Below are 17,402 nucleotides of genomic sequence, written 5' to 3'. Positions count from 1 at the left end.
AATTCCTAATAAAGTGTCCTTACCACTACATTTTTACACCAATTCAACTCTGAAAATAAATTTAGTCAACATCTTGCATAAATATACTTTCAACATTGGACAAAAGGAAAATAAAGCAGCTATGGGATCTTAAATGTCATTTTAGCACATGGTCCATTCTGTTATCTATGAAATAATGGTGTATGTATAACCAGAAACTCATTTTTAGTTGGCTACTGAATATGTTGTTTCCCTCCCCTTGGTATAAATAAGGTCCTAAAATTTTTCACCTAGTCTAATATTAAATTCAGTTTAAATTCCCCAAGTACACACAAATGACAGAGAGTAGAATGTGCTATGTGACATGTAAAAAAGTCACCCTAAAATTTAGTATTGACCATGACCAACACAACAAAGGTTCATCACCAAAATTTGACCATTAGGTAATAAAATTTTTGGCAACACAGAACAACTTTTTAAGGTGCATAAAGATTGTAATCTATGGATGGCAGTTGGAATACCTTCAAAGATCCTTGAGGTACTTAAGTAATGAAAAGCACATAAAGTAGATTATTCACCTGCTGACAAATGATTATATACTAGATGTATCAAAGGCATACCACCTTGTCTCTACTACCAACAAGAATTTCCCCCTACAAGATGCCAGACTGTTTCATTTTTCTCTTTTTATCTCCATAGTCTAACATGGAGTCTGGCACCAAGAAAGTTATCATAATGAATGCTTGATATGTGATAAAATTGGAATATAACCAATAGCTCTATAAAATTACATTTTGCTTTATAAATTTAAGTATGTAAAACTATCAGCTTGTAAGATCTAGAATCACTATTTTGTCCTCTATGGTACTATCGGAAAATTTAGAGGCAGAGAATTATCATTTTTACATTAACAGATACTTGTACTAATTCATTCAATTAAAAATTATACTACATTTGATGAACAGAATGAAATACTAAGCTCTTGTATTAAGGATTTTACTTTTAACAACTTTGACAGCATAAAAAAGTATTTCACTTTACCACTGCTTACAAATGCTGACAACATACATATTTCAAATGCCCATTCTGTTAGCAGCATAGCATTGTTTCAAGTCAGTGAGTTCCAGAAAAATACTTAATGACATTTCTATACTCTTTTTCCCCAAAGGAGACCAAGGTAACATGTTACATTATTAACCTTCTACATTTCAGAAAAACAATTTAGAATGCTATAATCACCTAACATTTCTTTTTTCCACTGTCATTCTGACAGTAGTCTAGAATACTAGTAAAGAGTTAATAAGATTAAAAAATTTCAAACTCTTATGTTTCCTTTCAAATGTCAAATGGAAAGTTAAATGCTTATCCACTTTCACATTCTCTACAGGGGCTACAAATTGAGTACTCAATAAATGTTAAGCAGCCTCATAAGAAAGGGACCAAAATATGCTGAAGCCTTATAGATTTCATTTTAAACTAGCTCAAAGTCTTCCCCAAAGAAGAAAACTAATAATGAAATCAGTAAGTAAGCCTTTTTTTCCTCTAATAAAAACTGTTTCTTCAACTGAATTAACATGCAAATAGCTATTTCAGAACTAAATTAATTTTAAGAGTGGCATTTATACATAAGGAAATAAAACAACATTTAAGATTCTGGAACTGGAAAATGCTAGGGCTGGAAAAAAGAACAATTTCAACCTGCAAATGAAGCAGATAATAGTTCATTAAATAAACATTCTGTCAAAAGCTGAACTCTGACATTTCCTAGCTATGTGACCTTGGGCAAGACTTCTTAATTTTTTAAATTTCACTTTCTACATCTGCAAAATAGTGATAATGCTATTTGCACTACAGATCCTATAGGACTGTTTTTGAGGATCAAATGAAGTATCAGTAAAGCACACTGTAAATGGAAAATATTATATAAATATAAACAATTCTACTGTTATAAATTCCTTCAGAAGATGGTACTTGTACTTATATTTTTATTTTCCCCAAGGACTGGGTAAACAGCATGCATATAAAAGATTACTTGTTAAAAAAAAGAAAAATTAAAGACATTTTGTTTTCTTTCATTAGCTAAATTCCTCTCTATCACATTCCTTACTGAGCAAAAAAAAAAATTATCTGGGGACCATAAAATGAAATAATTACATCAAACATGATCTGTTGGATCTATTTGTATTAAGAAATTCATACTTCGGAGCAGCTAGGTGGCACAGTGAATAGAGTACCCATCCTGGAGTCAGGAGGACCTGCGTTCAAATCCAGCTTCAGATACTTGACACACTAGCTGTGTGACCTTAGGCCAGTCATTTAACCCCAATTGCCCTGCCTTCCCCCCTCCAAAAAGAAAACTTTTTTTAATTAAAAAAAATTTATACTTGGAAAGTTCAGAACAATAAAATCTGAATCAAGTTAATTAAGTATTAAATGTAACCTATCAGAATGCTTCTGGATGAAGTATACTGTTAAACTGTAACTCTGTCATAATAAGTAGAATCAATTTTCAGACCACACCTCTACTAAACCCTTTGGTCAATAATCATGTTCTTAAGTATCTGAGAAATCTGGCTTCTGCCCAGTAATTTATAGTCTAATATACATGCTATATAATCTACCGAATTCTATAAAAACAAAAGTTTCCACTGAGTTAGGTATAGTATTGTTAAAACTTTTTCTAATTATTTAGTACTCAAATCTATCAGTAAAAATCTTAACTTGAAAAATCTCTCAGAGATGTTCATTCTTGAACCTTAGAATTAAAACATACATGCCAATAATCAAGAATCATTTTAAAATTTTAGCTCTCCAGAGGAATGGTCTTCTAAAAATGTTATTACTGAAGACAGTGATGTATTTCAATATCCTTCCTTGCCATTTCTACTGTCAGCAAGACAACTTAATAAAGTCCTCCTATATTCAGGTCCTCATTACCTCTCATCTGAACTAATCAGGATCAGAAGGAATAGATGTTCTGCCTCCAGTCTCTCCTGAATACAATTTATTCTACACACACTGCTAACAGATTACTGATGTGTACCATCAGTTTCTCGTCATAATTATGATCACCTCACTCTTGTGCTCAAAAACTTTCAGTGCCTCTTCACTGCCTACCAGTCACACATTAACAACATTCTAAACATGAGTCCCTTCCTGGATGAAAATTCACCTACATACAAAAAAAAAAACATTCATTATGAGTTAATCGCCTCAGCTTTGGAACTAGACCGGGGTGTACATAAACTCACCAAAACCACTCTAGGCAGCACCAGATTATGCTCCACATATGATTCAGTGATCCCCAAGGAAATATAGGCTTAAAAGGAAGGACATCTTGCTACCTGTCCTGATCCCCATCCCAGGTATCCACCAGAAGGCTCTAGGAACAGTCATCAAAACTACTGTTACAACTGCTTCAGCAAAGGGTAAGGCAAACTAACTGCCCAGTAGTTTTCTAGTTACCATTTCTGTGATTCTCCAGACCAAAATATCCTTCTCTAGTCACCAAAGTGCTTGTTTGTCTCTCCCATTAGAATGTACTTGACAGCAATGACTATATCATTTGTATATAGTAGACCCTTGACAAATACTTTTTTGTTCATTATCTTCCCCCAAAAACTTTGCTCTCCAAATTTACCCTATTTCTACTCCCGGTCACCCAAATTTACTACTTTGGAGTCACTCTTGACTCTAATCTCCAAATCTCATATACTGTATATTAAACTGTTTCTCTTTCCTATCCTCCACTCACAATGACCAAGTTCAAGCCTCCAAAAACTCCTCCCTGGACTACTATAACTTAATCAATGGTCCTACTTCCAGAATATCTTCCTCTTTCTACATCAGTTACCCCTCCACTCAGTTGACAAAATAATTTCCACAAGATACAGGTCTGTCACTCCTTGGTTCAAAAAACTTTAGTAGCTTCAATTGCATATTAAAATATAAACCCCTTACACTGGCACTTAAGGTCCCCACCTTATTCCCATAATTTTTCTGACTTTATTTCTTACTACTTCCTTTACCAACTGTTCCCCAACATCAAGTCTACTTCTTATCTCCCTACTAATCACTGGGGGACATCTCTCATGCTGGCAAGACACTCCCCTAGCATTCTCCCCTACCATAATTCTTCAAAATCACCTCAGGAATCACCTCCTCTGTGAAGTCATTTCTGGAAAACCTCATCCCACTGTTAAGTACTCAGCTCTCTCCCCACTTTAAGTTCTTTTATACTACACTTATCTTCCAGTATACTACACTTATCTTCTCATATGTGGTTATTTCCCCAGGAGAATATAATCTCCTTGAGGGCAAAGGCTCTTTTATTTTGGTCCTGCAACTCCAACAGCTAGTATAGTCCCTTGCATATAAGTTCTTAAACATTTTTTCATTGAAACTGAGACTAATCTCCTTTGCTTAGCACTCAACAAACTCTCAGATACCTTTATGTTCCTTTATGCATTTTTATGTTCATTTGTATTAGATTCAGTCAGTGGTAATCTTGACTAATAAGGTGAGTTAAGATTTTGATCCACATCAGTGGAAAGGGGACACACAGAAGTGAAACCATGGTATCTTTTAAAGATACTGAACTATTATTATCATTGTGTGTATGTATATGTGTGTCCTCTGTTCCCCTTTCTCCCCCTTCCCTACACCCAGCAAAAAAAACATTGTAGGGGCTAGGTGGCACAGTGAATAGAGCACCGCACCTGGAGTCAGGAGGACCTGAGTTCAAATTCGGCCTCAGACAATTAACACAAAAACTAGTCGTGTGACCTTGGGCAAGTCACTTAACCCCAACTGCCCTCCAAAAAAAAGAAAAATATATTGTAGACTTTTTGAGGTCAGAAGCATGACTTATCTTTGGGACAAACACAGCACTCTAACACCTAACAGTATACTCTACCTAAATAGCCAATAATAAATATTTACTGAATAGATTACGTAAGTGAACATTATTCAAATGCTTCAGGACAATTCATTTCCTCTTATAGTTTTTTGACTATAGATATAAGTCATAAAAAATAATATTGTCATTTCATTCAATGAATACTGACCAAATGTTTAGCTTACTGATATTAATGTGATCTCCAATTATCATGCAGTTTCAGACCCAGTGTTATTCCTACGATTACACAACTAAAAAATAAAGATATATCTTCATTTAGATCAATCTAATCTTACCTTCAACATCTGATTGAAATCTTTGAGTAGAATAAAATATTCTTAGACTTAAGCTTCCCAACTATAGAGTACAAAAATGTGCTTTTTCCCCTCTTACAAAAAAATCCTTACAGAGATTTTGAAAAAGTGATAACTGTTTTTGTGATCCATCAAACTAACTGGAAATTGAGAAATGTAAATATAAGTCCTCAATAGTGAGGGTATTGTTCCATACAGAAAACTTAGATGAGTAACCCAGAATGGTAATCTAGTTCACTGAGAATATTCATGAATTCCATCAGTGCTCTGCACAAGTGGACACTCAAATGTTGCTGACTGGACAAGAAAAAGTCTCAAAGAAACATTTCCTATTAGCAGGTTATATCGTCCCATCAGCCACAGAAATATTAGAGTAAGAAACCACAGCAGCAGAGTATTAAAATAAAGAAGCTATTACCTAATTTTACTAGCAGAAAAGAATCCAATATAATCTTCCAGAAACAGGTATCTGATATGGTCAGGACATCCATGATATTTTTTAAAGTTAAAAAAAAAACCCAACATCAATGGCCTCCTTCCACTAGAATTTGACTGCCACGAGTTTTTGGTAATCACAGTAAAATTATATGTTTTGGAAACACCCAAGGCCACACCCTAACTGAACGGTAATCAGAAGCCTGAATGGTGGGATTAGGAGGTCAATGAAAAAAGAATTTTTTTAAAGAGGGGGGAGGGAAGACTGACAGCACAGGTGGAGGAAGGTGATAGAGGAAAACGACCAATTCTATACCCAAAGGACCACGACGGAGAAAGAAGTCTATCATGGGTAGGGTGTAGGGGGGTAAGCAGTGCGGGGTCCTAGCGAGGACCGGGTGTGAGGAGCTCCAGAGGAATCCGGTGAGGCCAGCATGGGCGAGACAAAATCTAACGGGAGGAGGAAGCCTCTGCGGGGTGGGAAGGTTAAGAGGCAGGGTTGGGAGCGGAGTGAGGGGAAGAGTGAGGGGTGAAGGGGAGTCCACGTGGGAGGGGAAAATTAGAGGAGTCAGGCACAGGGGCAGGGAAGAAGATGAGTTTCTGTAAAAGAGGGAGAAACGAAAAGAGAGCAGGGAAAGCCGGGTACAGGAGTGGGTGGGGAGGTAAAGAAAGTTGGGGGGGGGGGGGGGGGAAGGGGGGGAAGCGAGGGATTGATGGAAGGATGAATGTTTGAATGGGGGGAGAGGGAGAGGGGGAAAAGGAAGGGAGGGGGCGGCGCCCGGGAGGGGAAGGAAGGGGGGGTGTTAGGGAGCACAGGCAGCGTGGGCTCGCTGGGCAGCCGTCAGGAAAGCTTTGGGGGCCGGAGAGAGCGAGCGGCGGCGGCCGGGCAGGGGGCGCCACGGGGCTGGGGGGGAGGGGCGGGCTGAAAGAGGAGGGAGGAAAATCCCCTCACGAGGGAGAAACTCACCCGTAGCCCGAGAGCCTCTCGGGCTCGGCTCTGCCCCGCTCCTCTCGCCTCCCCCCCCCAGGAACGGCGGCTGCAGCAGAGGAGGAGGAGGAGGAGGTGGAGGAGACTCCTCTGCGGCGCTAGGGGGAGCCCCGGGGCGGGAACGGGGGAAGCAGCGACGGCCGGAACCGGGAGCCCTCCGCACCTGCCTCTGTGGCAGAGCGGCGACGAGCCAGGCGGCGGCGGAGGAGGCGGCAACGGCGGCTACGACCGGAGAGGGCAAGTGACCCGGATGTACAGGGGAAGGGGGAGGGAAGGGGGGAATGCCAGGAAGTGAGGACGCCGGGGACCTGTCCGGCCGTGCGCATGCGCCGCGCCCCACAAGGTAAATTGTCCGCCGGCTTTTTCTCCGCCTCCCTTCCTCTCCCCTCCCCGCAGGAAAAGGGGCGGGGCGAGACGGCGGCTGGAGACAGGTGGTCGGACTGAGCTAGCTCCAGGCGAAAGAGGAGAGGCTGGCACTAGGCAAGGAGGGAGGGCCCTCCCCTCGGCTCCCTCGCTCCCCCTCCTCTTCTTAAAGGAACATCAGGTCGGTGATGTCCCACCAAAGTGAACCAGGAAAGTTTCACCCATACCTCCCCACCCTCCCCTTAGGGAACAGGTCCCTTAAATGGGAATCAACTGCTGCGTATACACCTTAAATAAGAAAGAGAGCTCTTTTATGGCTCGGACCTTTTTTCTGCCTTTCTTTGTATTCTAGACTGGCACACAGTAGGCGCTTAATAAATGCTTTTTGGCTGACACTTAAAAGCACAACTCAACTTGAATATTTATTAAGTGCTTCTAAACTGCACATGCAGTTAAGTGCTTACTACGTGCCAGACCCTAGTGCTAAGAACTGAGGATAAAAAATGAAAAGGCATTGCCTTCAAGGAGTTTACATTCTATAAGAAAGATATATAGAGGGGCAGCTAGGTGGCGCAGTGAATAGAGCACCGGCCCTGGAGTCAGGAGGACCTGAGTTCAAAATCAGGCCTCAGACACTTAACACACACACACACACACACACACACACACACACACACACAAACTAGCTGTGTGACCTTGGTCAAGTCACTTAACACCAATTGCCCCCTTCTGAAAAAAAGCAAAAAGAAAAAAAGAATCACAAAAATCTCAGGGCTGCAATAGACTCCAGAGACCACCTACTCCATCCTGAACCTGGGGGGGGAAAAAAAGAAAGATATATAGAGTATATAAGCATAAACAAAATAAAAATAATCTCATGAGAGAGAGCACAAGATGCACTGGGGGCCCAGGAAAGGCTTCTTGTAGAATAATAATTAGTCCTTATGTAGCATGTTAAGATTTGCAAAGTGCTTTACATGTTACCTCATTTGTTTCTACTATCTATTCAGTAGCAAGTATTTAAGCTGAATTTTAACTGGACCTAGACTGAGGAAAAGTTTAGGTCTCTCACCTCATGAAGCTTTCAATCTATCAAGGTATTTGATATGTATACAAATAACTATGTAACACAAAGTATAATATAAAAAATACATCATAAGTGCATCTACACAGTGATCAACCAGAATCCTATAGGACTTATGAAGGAAACATGCTACCCAACTCCTAATAGAAATGGACTCAGTGCTGACTGTAACTTATCTTTTTGGACATGACCAATGCAGATACAGGAACTAGTTTTGCTTTACTGTACATGTTTATAATAAAGATTTTGTTTTTCTTGCTTTCTCAGTGGGGAGTGCAGAAGGAGGTATAGAGAATGAAAATTTCTGGAAAATAAAATAAAATTGAATGTTTTTTAAAGAACATCAGAAAGTGAGTACCACATGAAGTCCAAGAGGGAAATGTCATTCTCAATTTGAGTAAAGTGGAAAAGATTTCACAGAGGATAGAGCATTTAAGTGAGGCTTTAAAATATGAGTTAAAAATTCAGTAGGCATAGAGGATGATGGAAAAATTTAAGGCATTTGAGCAAAACCCAGAGGCAGGAAAGGGTGAGGTATATAAAGAGGATTGAGAGTAGTCTAGTTTGCCTGGAGCATATGGTAAGTGGAAGGGAACAGCCTGAAATATTGAAGGAGACTTAGGGTGGGAGAAGGGTAGGGCTAAATGGTGGCAAGTCTTGAGTGCCTGGCAAAGAAATTGGAGCCTTATTGTGTGTGTGCATTACAAATCTACTGAAGGATTCTGAGCAGAGGAGTAGCATAACCAGATTTATACATAGGAGGATTTGTGAAGTGGTGTTTAAGAATAGTTTGGAGGAGGGAGAGAATGGAATTCCCAGGCACAAGAAAAACAATAAAATGTCCTCTTTGTTTTGTATGGGGGAGTTGATTTTTCTTTTTTTACCAACCTCCAGCCCAGAAAATACTGAATTATAGTTGTGATGTATTAAGTTTATTGTAAAGGTGCCTTTACTCTGGCACATAATAGATCCTGTAAAATATTTCTTGACTTCTACACCAGATCACTTTATAAGGCATGAACCCCCTTCCTCTGAATTAATCCAAAGGGACAGTCTAATTGGCTGATTGAAAGATTGGAGCACCCCAAACCCACACCCCTTTAAGAGAGAGTTAGTTTGAGTTCCAAAGGTTTTGTGGAGGAAATCTCTGCTGGGGAAATTTCTTCTCCTCCCATCTCCCATTGGCCATGGCATCCCACAGTGACTCGCCCAAAAGGAGACACCCCATCCAACAGAGTTTATCAGTTGGAACAAGTTGGAGGTACAGTGGAGGAAGCAGAGACACATTCATAACAAACAAAGCTACAGGAAAGCAGTCACTCAAAGAAAAGGACACTTTGCAGCAGACAAGAGAGCCAGCTTTCAATTGAGTCAAGCTATGGAGAGCAGACCCTAGGAGCCCATTTGAGCAAACCACTCAGCAAAAATGCTTTCCTCAAGGGAAGCTTCTTGAGGACCCTACAGAGAGAGAAAGAACTACCAGGACTTAATGTAGTACCAGAAGAAGTGCATTGCCTTTGCCATATATACATATATATATATATATATATGTATGTGTGTGTGTATATGTGTATATATATATATATGTATATATATATATATCCTATGTATGTGCTTCTCTACTATTGTTCTATAAACTTGAGCTCATTCTTCCCACTGATACTATGTATATTTGTGGAAGAGTGCACACCTCAGTTTTTTTGGGGGGAGGGAGGGTAAAGGAATGTTTTCTAGCTACTATTTTCACCATACCTTTTTAATAAGTGCCCTTGCTAAGAGATAATTGTGTTAATAATGGCAGGAGTGGGGGAAGGCCAGAAAGGGGGAGTCATAGTGTAAGGAGTCCAGGTCCCTACAGCTGCCCCTAGAAACTGAGGTAGCAGCCACTTTCTGGAGAGCCAGTCCACAAGTACAAACTGAGGAAGTTCACATTTGCATGGTACCTTAAGGCAGAAGTGTTCGATGCAGTTTGAGATACATCATCTTGTTCAGAAGTCCTTGACAAACTGGGAAAGAGGCAAAGAACCTCCAAATCCTTGGCACTCACAATTTCCCTCCCCCGCCCCCACCACACACACTATACTCAGGCTTTTCCCGTGTTCTACCAACTATACCCTGACAGCTCCAGATCTCTCCTCCAACCCCACTATCAAAACTTGCTCTGTCATAAATCATTGACATATTAAAGTTTTAGTCCTCTCTGGGAAGTTTCCATTTTTATATCAAAGCCTTAAGTTTAAGGGTTAAAGTTTTGAGGGAATTTCAGGAAGAAAAAGGAAGGACATTCTCCCTTCTTATATCCATGAAACCACATCATTCACTAAGACCCCACCAATGGAAGGGGAACCTTCATGTCATCATTCTGAGATGGGTTAAGATCAGGTGGTATTAATTTAGCACAACAGAAATTTGGAATTTAATGCTCAAGAAAATCAGGTGGCTTCCATAGAACAAATGTTATGGCAGGGTCCATAGAGCATTTCCTTTCCATTCTTATTGTTATAACTCTACTAGTAATGTGCAATATGTCATCTTCATCAATCTGGTTAAAATGTAGGTGGTCCTGACTTCATGTTTTATACACAATGGATGGCATTAAAAATTTCCTTAAAAGAACTCTGGGTCCATAGGTCAGGTATAGAACATGAAAATGTTTACAGCCCCATAGCTCTTAACTGTAGCCAGGGAGTAGATCCTTATAGGTACTAACCCCTAGATGATATAGAATGTGAAGAATTAGAAAGATTCTTATTCATCATCCAATCCACTCAATACAAGAATCTTATCTGTAGTGTCCCTGAACAAGATGGTCATCTAGCCACCTTCTGCAGCACCTCACCACCTCCAGTTTTAAGGAACTGACTCCCTAAAGTGGAAGCCATGCAATTGCTGCGCACCTCTTCTTAACAAAGCTTTCATGTTTAACCAAAATCAGTCTTCCTGTAAATTTCACCCATTGACTCCAGAAATATAGAATACCTGTCCTCTGCCAATGTAACAGCTTTTCAGATACTTGAAGGCACCATTCCTACCTCCATTCAGTCTTCTCCAAATCAAATATCACTTTGTCCTTAAACAAAACATGATTATGTGGACTGCAGGCCATTTTCTACCCACACATTCCCTTTCATATCTTCACCACAACACCCATCCTGTCTTGCGGGCTATCTCCCAAACATTAGATCCCTGGGATCAGCTGAACATACCATTCCAAGTCCCTTTTCTTATCTATACCCCCAACCCCAAGAGTCCATCTAGCTCCAAACTACCTATCTCACACTTTTCTTTTTATAGAAAACCATTATCCTCATTTTATAGATGAAGGAACTGAGACTCAAAAGAGATTGAGTGACTTAACGAAGGTCACACAGCTCATAAACTGATGCCTATCTTAGAAACTGGGTTTTCTGATTCCTAGACCACTATTTTATCCATTCCACAATCTAGCATCAATCTAGGACCTGCCTATAGGAGCTGATGCTTAATAAATGTTAACTAAAGGAACAAAAACACCAAGCACAGTTCTCATAAACTAATGACCAAGGAACTTGCAATGCCAAGCAATCCAAGAGCTAACATAAGTTATTCCTGTAGATTATAATACCTGACATTCATATAGCACTTTGTATAGATCACCTCATTCATTTACAATAGTAATTCTGTGAGGTAACTAAGAAATTATTATCCCCATTTTACAGATGAGGAAATAGTGGCTAGGACAGAGGCACTAAATACTAAGCACAGGTGATATTTAAATCCAGATCCTTTGACTCCAAACCCAGGGTTCCTTCTACAATTCATTTTCCTACTTGTGCTTGTTACAAGGCTAGACACTTAACAAAGAGAAAAAAAGCTACAACACAAATAGAATTCTAAGATAAAACTAATGCTTCCCTTCAAGAGACACCACCCTATTGTAAAACAGTAACTGATCTTTTTTTTCTTCCCCTAAGCCATAAAGTCTTCTTTATCTCATATTTCCCTATAATCATAAAAAATATATCAATTTACTCTCTCTCACACACATATCAAGTTTCCCTTTCTCCTCTTTCTCTCTCTTTGCTCTCTTTCTCCTTTCTTGCATCTCTTTCTCCCCTCTCTTCTCTCTCCTCCTCTTCTTTCCTTTCTCTTCTCTCTTTATTCTTCCTCTCTTTTTTCTCTCTTCTCCCTCTCCTCTCTCTCTTCTCTTTCCCCTCTCTTCTTCTCTTTCTTTTCTCTGTCTCACTCCTCTTCTCTCCTCTCCCCACTTCCCTCCCCACTGGAAAAAAAGAAAGAAAACCAAAATACCTGTAATAAGTATACATGGTCAAGCAAAAAAAATCCTACATTGGCCATGTCTAAAAACATGTCTCATTCTGCATGCTGAATCTCTCACCTCTCTGTCAGGAGCTATATCAGCATGTCAGCATGCTTTATCATCAGTCCTCTGGAAATGTGATTGCTTATTGCACTGATCAGTAGTGTTGTCTTTCAAAGTTATTTTGTCCTTATAATATTGTTATAATTATATACATATATATATATATTTCTAGTTTTGCTTCATTCTGTATCAGTTCATACAAGTCTTCACAGGTTTCTCTGAAACCTTCCTTTTCATCTAAGACTATAAATTACAGAAAAGGTACATAGGTAGAGGGAATTTTCACCCCCAAGAGTTCCTTATACTGATGATTCACAAATCCAGACCCCCTCCAAAAATTTAATCATGAAAAAAGAGAAGGAAAAAAGAACTATGTTTTCCTGCATTTCTTTCTTTCTTCATCTACCCCAATCACCTGGCAAGGTGTTGGAAAGGATCTAAGCAATTACTGAATTCAACTAATAATAATAATAAAATAGCTATCATTTTAATAGTGTTTTAATGTTTGCAGTGTGCTTTACAAATTTTATCACATTTCATTTTCACAACATCCATAGAGATAAGTGCTATTATTATCATTCCCATTTTATAGTTGAGGAAACTGAAGCAGGCAGTAGTAAGTGACTTGCCCAGGTTAACACAGCTAAGTATCTGAGGCTAGATTTGAATTCCAGTCTTCCTGATTCAAATCCAGCACTCTACCCACCATGTTATGTAGCTGCCAAATAAGTGGTCATCTAGACTGTGCTGAAACAGTTTGAGTGACTGGGAACTCATTGCCTCCAGAGGCAACTTCCTTCCACTGTTAGATGGTTTCCTTATATTGAACTAAATCAGTCTTTGCCCTCAGGAAAATCCATTTCCTCACTCACAAATTAATGATGGCCCACATTTTTGTAATATTTTAAAGTTTACAAAGTTTTTTCTTTACCACAACAATGGAAGGTTAAGAAATTCCTATAAGGAACATTATCCACATTTTAGAGCTATAAAAACAGAGGCTAAGGGAGATAAAGTAGGCTACCCAGGTCTCAAGCCAGGAAATAAACCTGGCTCTCCTGGATTCCACTGAGTTTACCTCTCTTTCCATTATACCACTGTGAGCCCTGTAGATGTTTGTAGACAAATATTCTTGAGAAGAAAGAAGGGCTTCACAGATCTTAAATCACTGTAAATGTGAGCTATTATACAATATCATCACTGTCATCATCATCAACAACAACAACATATCCCCCCTGAGTCGTATCTTTTCCAGTTGTATCCCCAGTTCTTTCAAATAACTATAGTGGATACATAACTCTAATGATATTTTAAGCAATTTGCCTTCCAAAAACCAATTTTCTAAAGGGATTGCTTACTCGCAAAAAAATCTAACAAGACACATGTCTTCCTCTTTAAGGAAAAACAAAGCAAAACAAAACATTTCTGCTCAATGTGTGGCCAATGGCACAACAGACTAGAAATCTTTTATTTATCTTTATGACCAAGCCCTTCCTAAAGGATGTCTCCCATATTATGTGCTTCAATAAAGTAGAGTCAGGTAATATAAAGAGAATCTTCAATGTTATTCCAGGAGAAGTTGCTTCCTAAGTCAGTCAACAAACAATCAAGTGTTTATTATGTGCCAGGCAATATGCTAAACACTAGGGATATAAGTACATGGAAAAAGACTGTCTCTGCCCTCAAGGGCTACATTTTTTTTTTTTAAAGCAATTGGCATTAAGTAACTTGCTCAAGGTTACACGACCAGTTATTTCTGGGTGTGGTGCTAAGTATCTGAGCCCGGATTTGATCCCCAGATCATCCCAACACTGGAGCTGGTGCTCTTACTCACTGAGCCACCGGGCCACATTCTAATGGTAGGAAAACAGCCTATAAAAAAGGGAGTTGAAAAGTGGGGTTGGAATCATTTCCCAATTGATAAATGGTTGAGGGATAGGAACAGGCAATTTTCAGATGAAAAAATCAAAGCTATCTATAGTCAAATAAAAAAATTCTCTAAATCACTATTGACTAGAGAAATGCAAATTAAAACAAATCTGAGGTACCACCTCATACCTAACAGAATGTCTAATAATTAGACAGAAAAAGGAAATGACAAATGTTGCAAGGGATATGGGAAAACTGGGACATTAATGCACTGTTGGTTGAATTGTGAACTGATTCAGCCATTCTGTAGAGCAATTTGGAACGATGTCCAAAGGGTTATAAAACTGTGCAGACTCTTTGATCTAGCAGTACCACTACTGGGTTTGTATCCCAAAGAGATTTGTTTTTAAAAAGGAAAAAAGACCTATTTGTACAAAAATATTTATAGCAGCTCTTTTTGTAGTAACAATGAATTGGAAATTGGGGGAATGCCCACCAATTGAGGAATGGCTGAATAATTTGTGGTTTATGATTATAATTGGAATGTTATTGTGCTATAAAAAATGATGAGCAGGATACTTTCAGAAAAACCTGGAAAGACTTACATGAATTGCTGCAAAGTGAACTGAGCAGAACTAGGAAAACATTGTAAACAGCAATATTATATAATGATCAACTGTGAATGACAACTATTTCAGCAATACAAAGATCCAAGGCACTTCTAAAGGACCTCATGATGAAAAATGCTATTCACCTCCAGAAGAACTGGTGGAATTTGAATACATATTGAAACGTACTTTTTTTTTTACTTTATTTTTTGTCAGTGTTTTCTTTCACAACATGACTAATATAGAAACATGTTTGCATGACTGCACATATATAATCTTTATCAAATTGCTTGCCTTCTCAATGAGCAGGGAGAGGAGGAAGAATGAGAGAGAATTTGGAACTCAAAACTATAAAAAATTAGAGTTAAAAAATGTTTTTACATGTAATTAGAAAAAATAAAATATTAAAATTAAACTCTACCCCAAAAAGAAAACAAAAGGTGGGAGGGAGACATCCATATGAGGGATGGTTAGTCTGGGTCCTTCCCAAAAATGGAGGTGGGAGAGAGAAAAGACAGATTTTTTTTTTTGATGGTTGCAAAAAAATTTTTTTTCAAAAGAATCCTTTACTCCCTTCCATACTCCTCCCACCCCACACTACCCCAATAAGCATAGTTCTCTAATGCACTTATCATGTAATATTCTATATTATAATGCTCTTTGTTTCTCTCTTATCTTCCTCTTAGACTGTGAGGTCTGTGAGTTTAGGGAGTATGTCTTATCTACATTTTGTATCTCTCCCAGTTCCCAGCAAAATACTCTACACAGAATGCTCTTAATAAATGTTTATGTATTGAATGAATGAATGAACTTTAAGAGGTCCAGACCTGTCTCTTGCCTGCAGGCAAAATAGCAAATAAGAGACCCTTCGATAATTGCCTCTGTTTGAAAGTCCTCCCTGAACTCTATATACAAAGTTAGCTAATGAGTGAAGAGAAGAGAAACTTTATCTATTTTGCTATATGGTTTTATCAAGGCCATTTTTAAAAAGTCTTTGCTTGAGGAGAAGAGTGTCTGATTTGCCTTGTTTTTAACTTTATTGTCATTAAAATGGTATTTGTGTAAAGGAAAAGACTCCTAAAAGGAAAGAAAACTTTGAGTAATTAAAAAAGCCAATAATGGTCACCGAGAAGAGATCATAAAACCTTCCTTCACTGGCATATATATAATATTCTTTAATCTTATATTTATATATTATATAATTAGTTATACAACAATCAAAATGTATGTATAGCATGGATTTATATTCCCCTATCATATAATAATATACATTATACTCATATATTACCAATACATTAAAAGTTCATAGGTCTAAATATTAATTGTATCACATGAATTAATTAATTAATCACATGAATATCTTAACCTAATATCTTTTCATATATTACCTAAGACATATATGTGTTGAGAGAGACAAGGAACTAATGTTGCATATGTTATTATATGGGTGGTTTTGTTTAAGGATGTTTCTATGAACCCCCAAATGGTCCAACTTTAATGAGGGGTAGAGAAATGGGGTTACTTCCAGAAATTATTGTGATATAAAAACAAAAAGTATCAATGAACCTTTTTTTTTAGAAAAAAAATCATCTTTGGGGGAGAAAGGAGAAAAGGAAGAAGCTGGTAGAAAGGAAGAGTGAAGAAATGCACTTGGTGTCACAAAACCAACACTGAACTTGGTGTCACAACACCTTGGTTTACCCATTTATTAGTGGAGTAACTAGAAAGGCAAATCCTTTCATTGAGAGAGCATTTTCTAAGCCTTAGTTCTCTATGCAGAACTAGAAGAGTCCAACCCAACCCTTTCATCTTACAGTTGGGGAAACAGGCTTTGAAAGATAGTGACTTGCCTAAGATCACACAAGTAATAAGCAATGAAACCACGAATCTTTCCAAACTCCTGGTATCTACTTCACTGGTGGTTGTAAAGAAGCATATAAAAATGCGCATTATCATCTTTTTCTTGTCTAGGCCTGTGATTTCATTGATGTGGGGAATTGTTGGTGTAAAAAAATCTTCCAGTGTAAAAAATTCCCTCCAGTTATACAGATCATCAACTTGTCTGTTACTTAGAGTTGTGGGTGAGTGTCCATTAAAAGACTTGCCCAGAGTCACAGGGCTCTTACGTGGCAGAGGCCAGATCACAAATTAAGAGCTGGAAAAGACCTTACAAGCCATCAAGTCCAGCCTCATCATTTTACAAAGGAGACAACTGAGGCCTAGAGAGTTTAAGTCACTTGCCCAGGAGTCACTGAGGTAAGATCTGAACCTAGGTCTTTCTGATTCCAAGCCCAGCACTCTATCTACTGTGCCATGTTGCCTTTCTCATAGTAGACTTGTTATCTACCTGACTGAAGATTTCTTGAAGGCAGAGGCAAAGTTTTATTTATTTTTCTATCTCCCCTAGTACCTACTAACACTGCTAGACTTAATAATTGTTTGGATGGATGGATGGATAGATGGATGGATGGATGGATGGATGGATGGATGGATGGATGGATGGAT

The 17,402-nt window shown here is 38.5% G+C and overlaps 1 protein-coding gene across 6 annotated transcripts in view; it reads right to left on the bottom strand.

Annotated features, from left to right (window-relative positions):
- Positions 1-17,402, bottom strand: part of CYRIB (CYFIP related Rac1 interactor B) — a 191,856-nt gene that overhangs the window by 107,464 nt on the left and 66,990 nt on the right. Inside the window, exon 1 of one of the 6 annotated variants that reach the window (XM_069081124.1) lies at positions 6,593-6,693. The exons of 4 other annotated variants lie outside the window; for them this stretch is intronic. The gene's annotated coding sequence lies outside the window, so the exon portion shown is untranslated. Of the gene's footprint in view, positions 1-6,592; positions 6,694-17,402 lie in introns of those variants that run through there. One more of the 6 variants, XM_069081128.1, reaches the window with a different exon arrangement.

The sequence above is a fragment of the Petaurus breviceps genome, unplaced genomic scaffold, assembly GCF_028583685.1.
Source record: "Petaurus breviceps papuanus isolate PSGF00001 unplaced genomic scaffold, PetGlider_PUasm1.0 98, whole genome shotgun sequence".
Classification (NCBI taxonomy): Eukaryota; Metazoa; Chordata; class Mammalia; order Diprotodontia; family Petauridae; genus Petaurus; species Petaurus breviceps.
The sequence above is the reverse complement of the archived record's forward strand: the minus strand, read 5'-3'. Positions and strand labels throughout refer to the sequence as shown.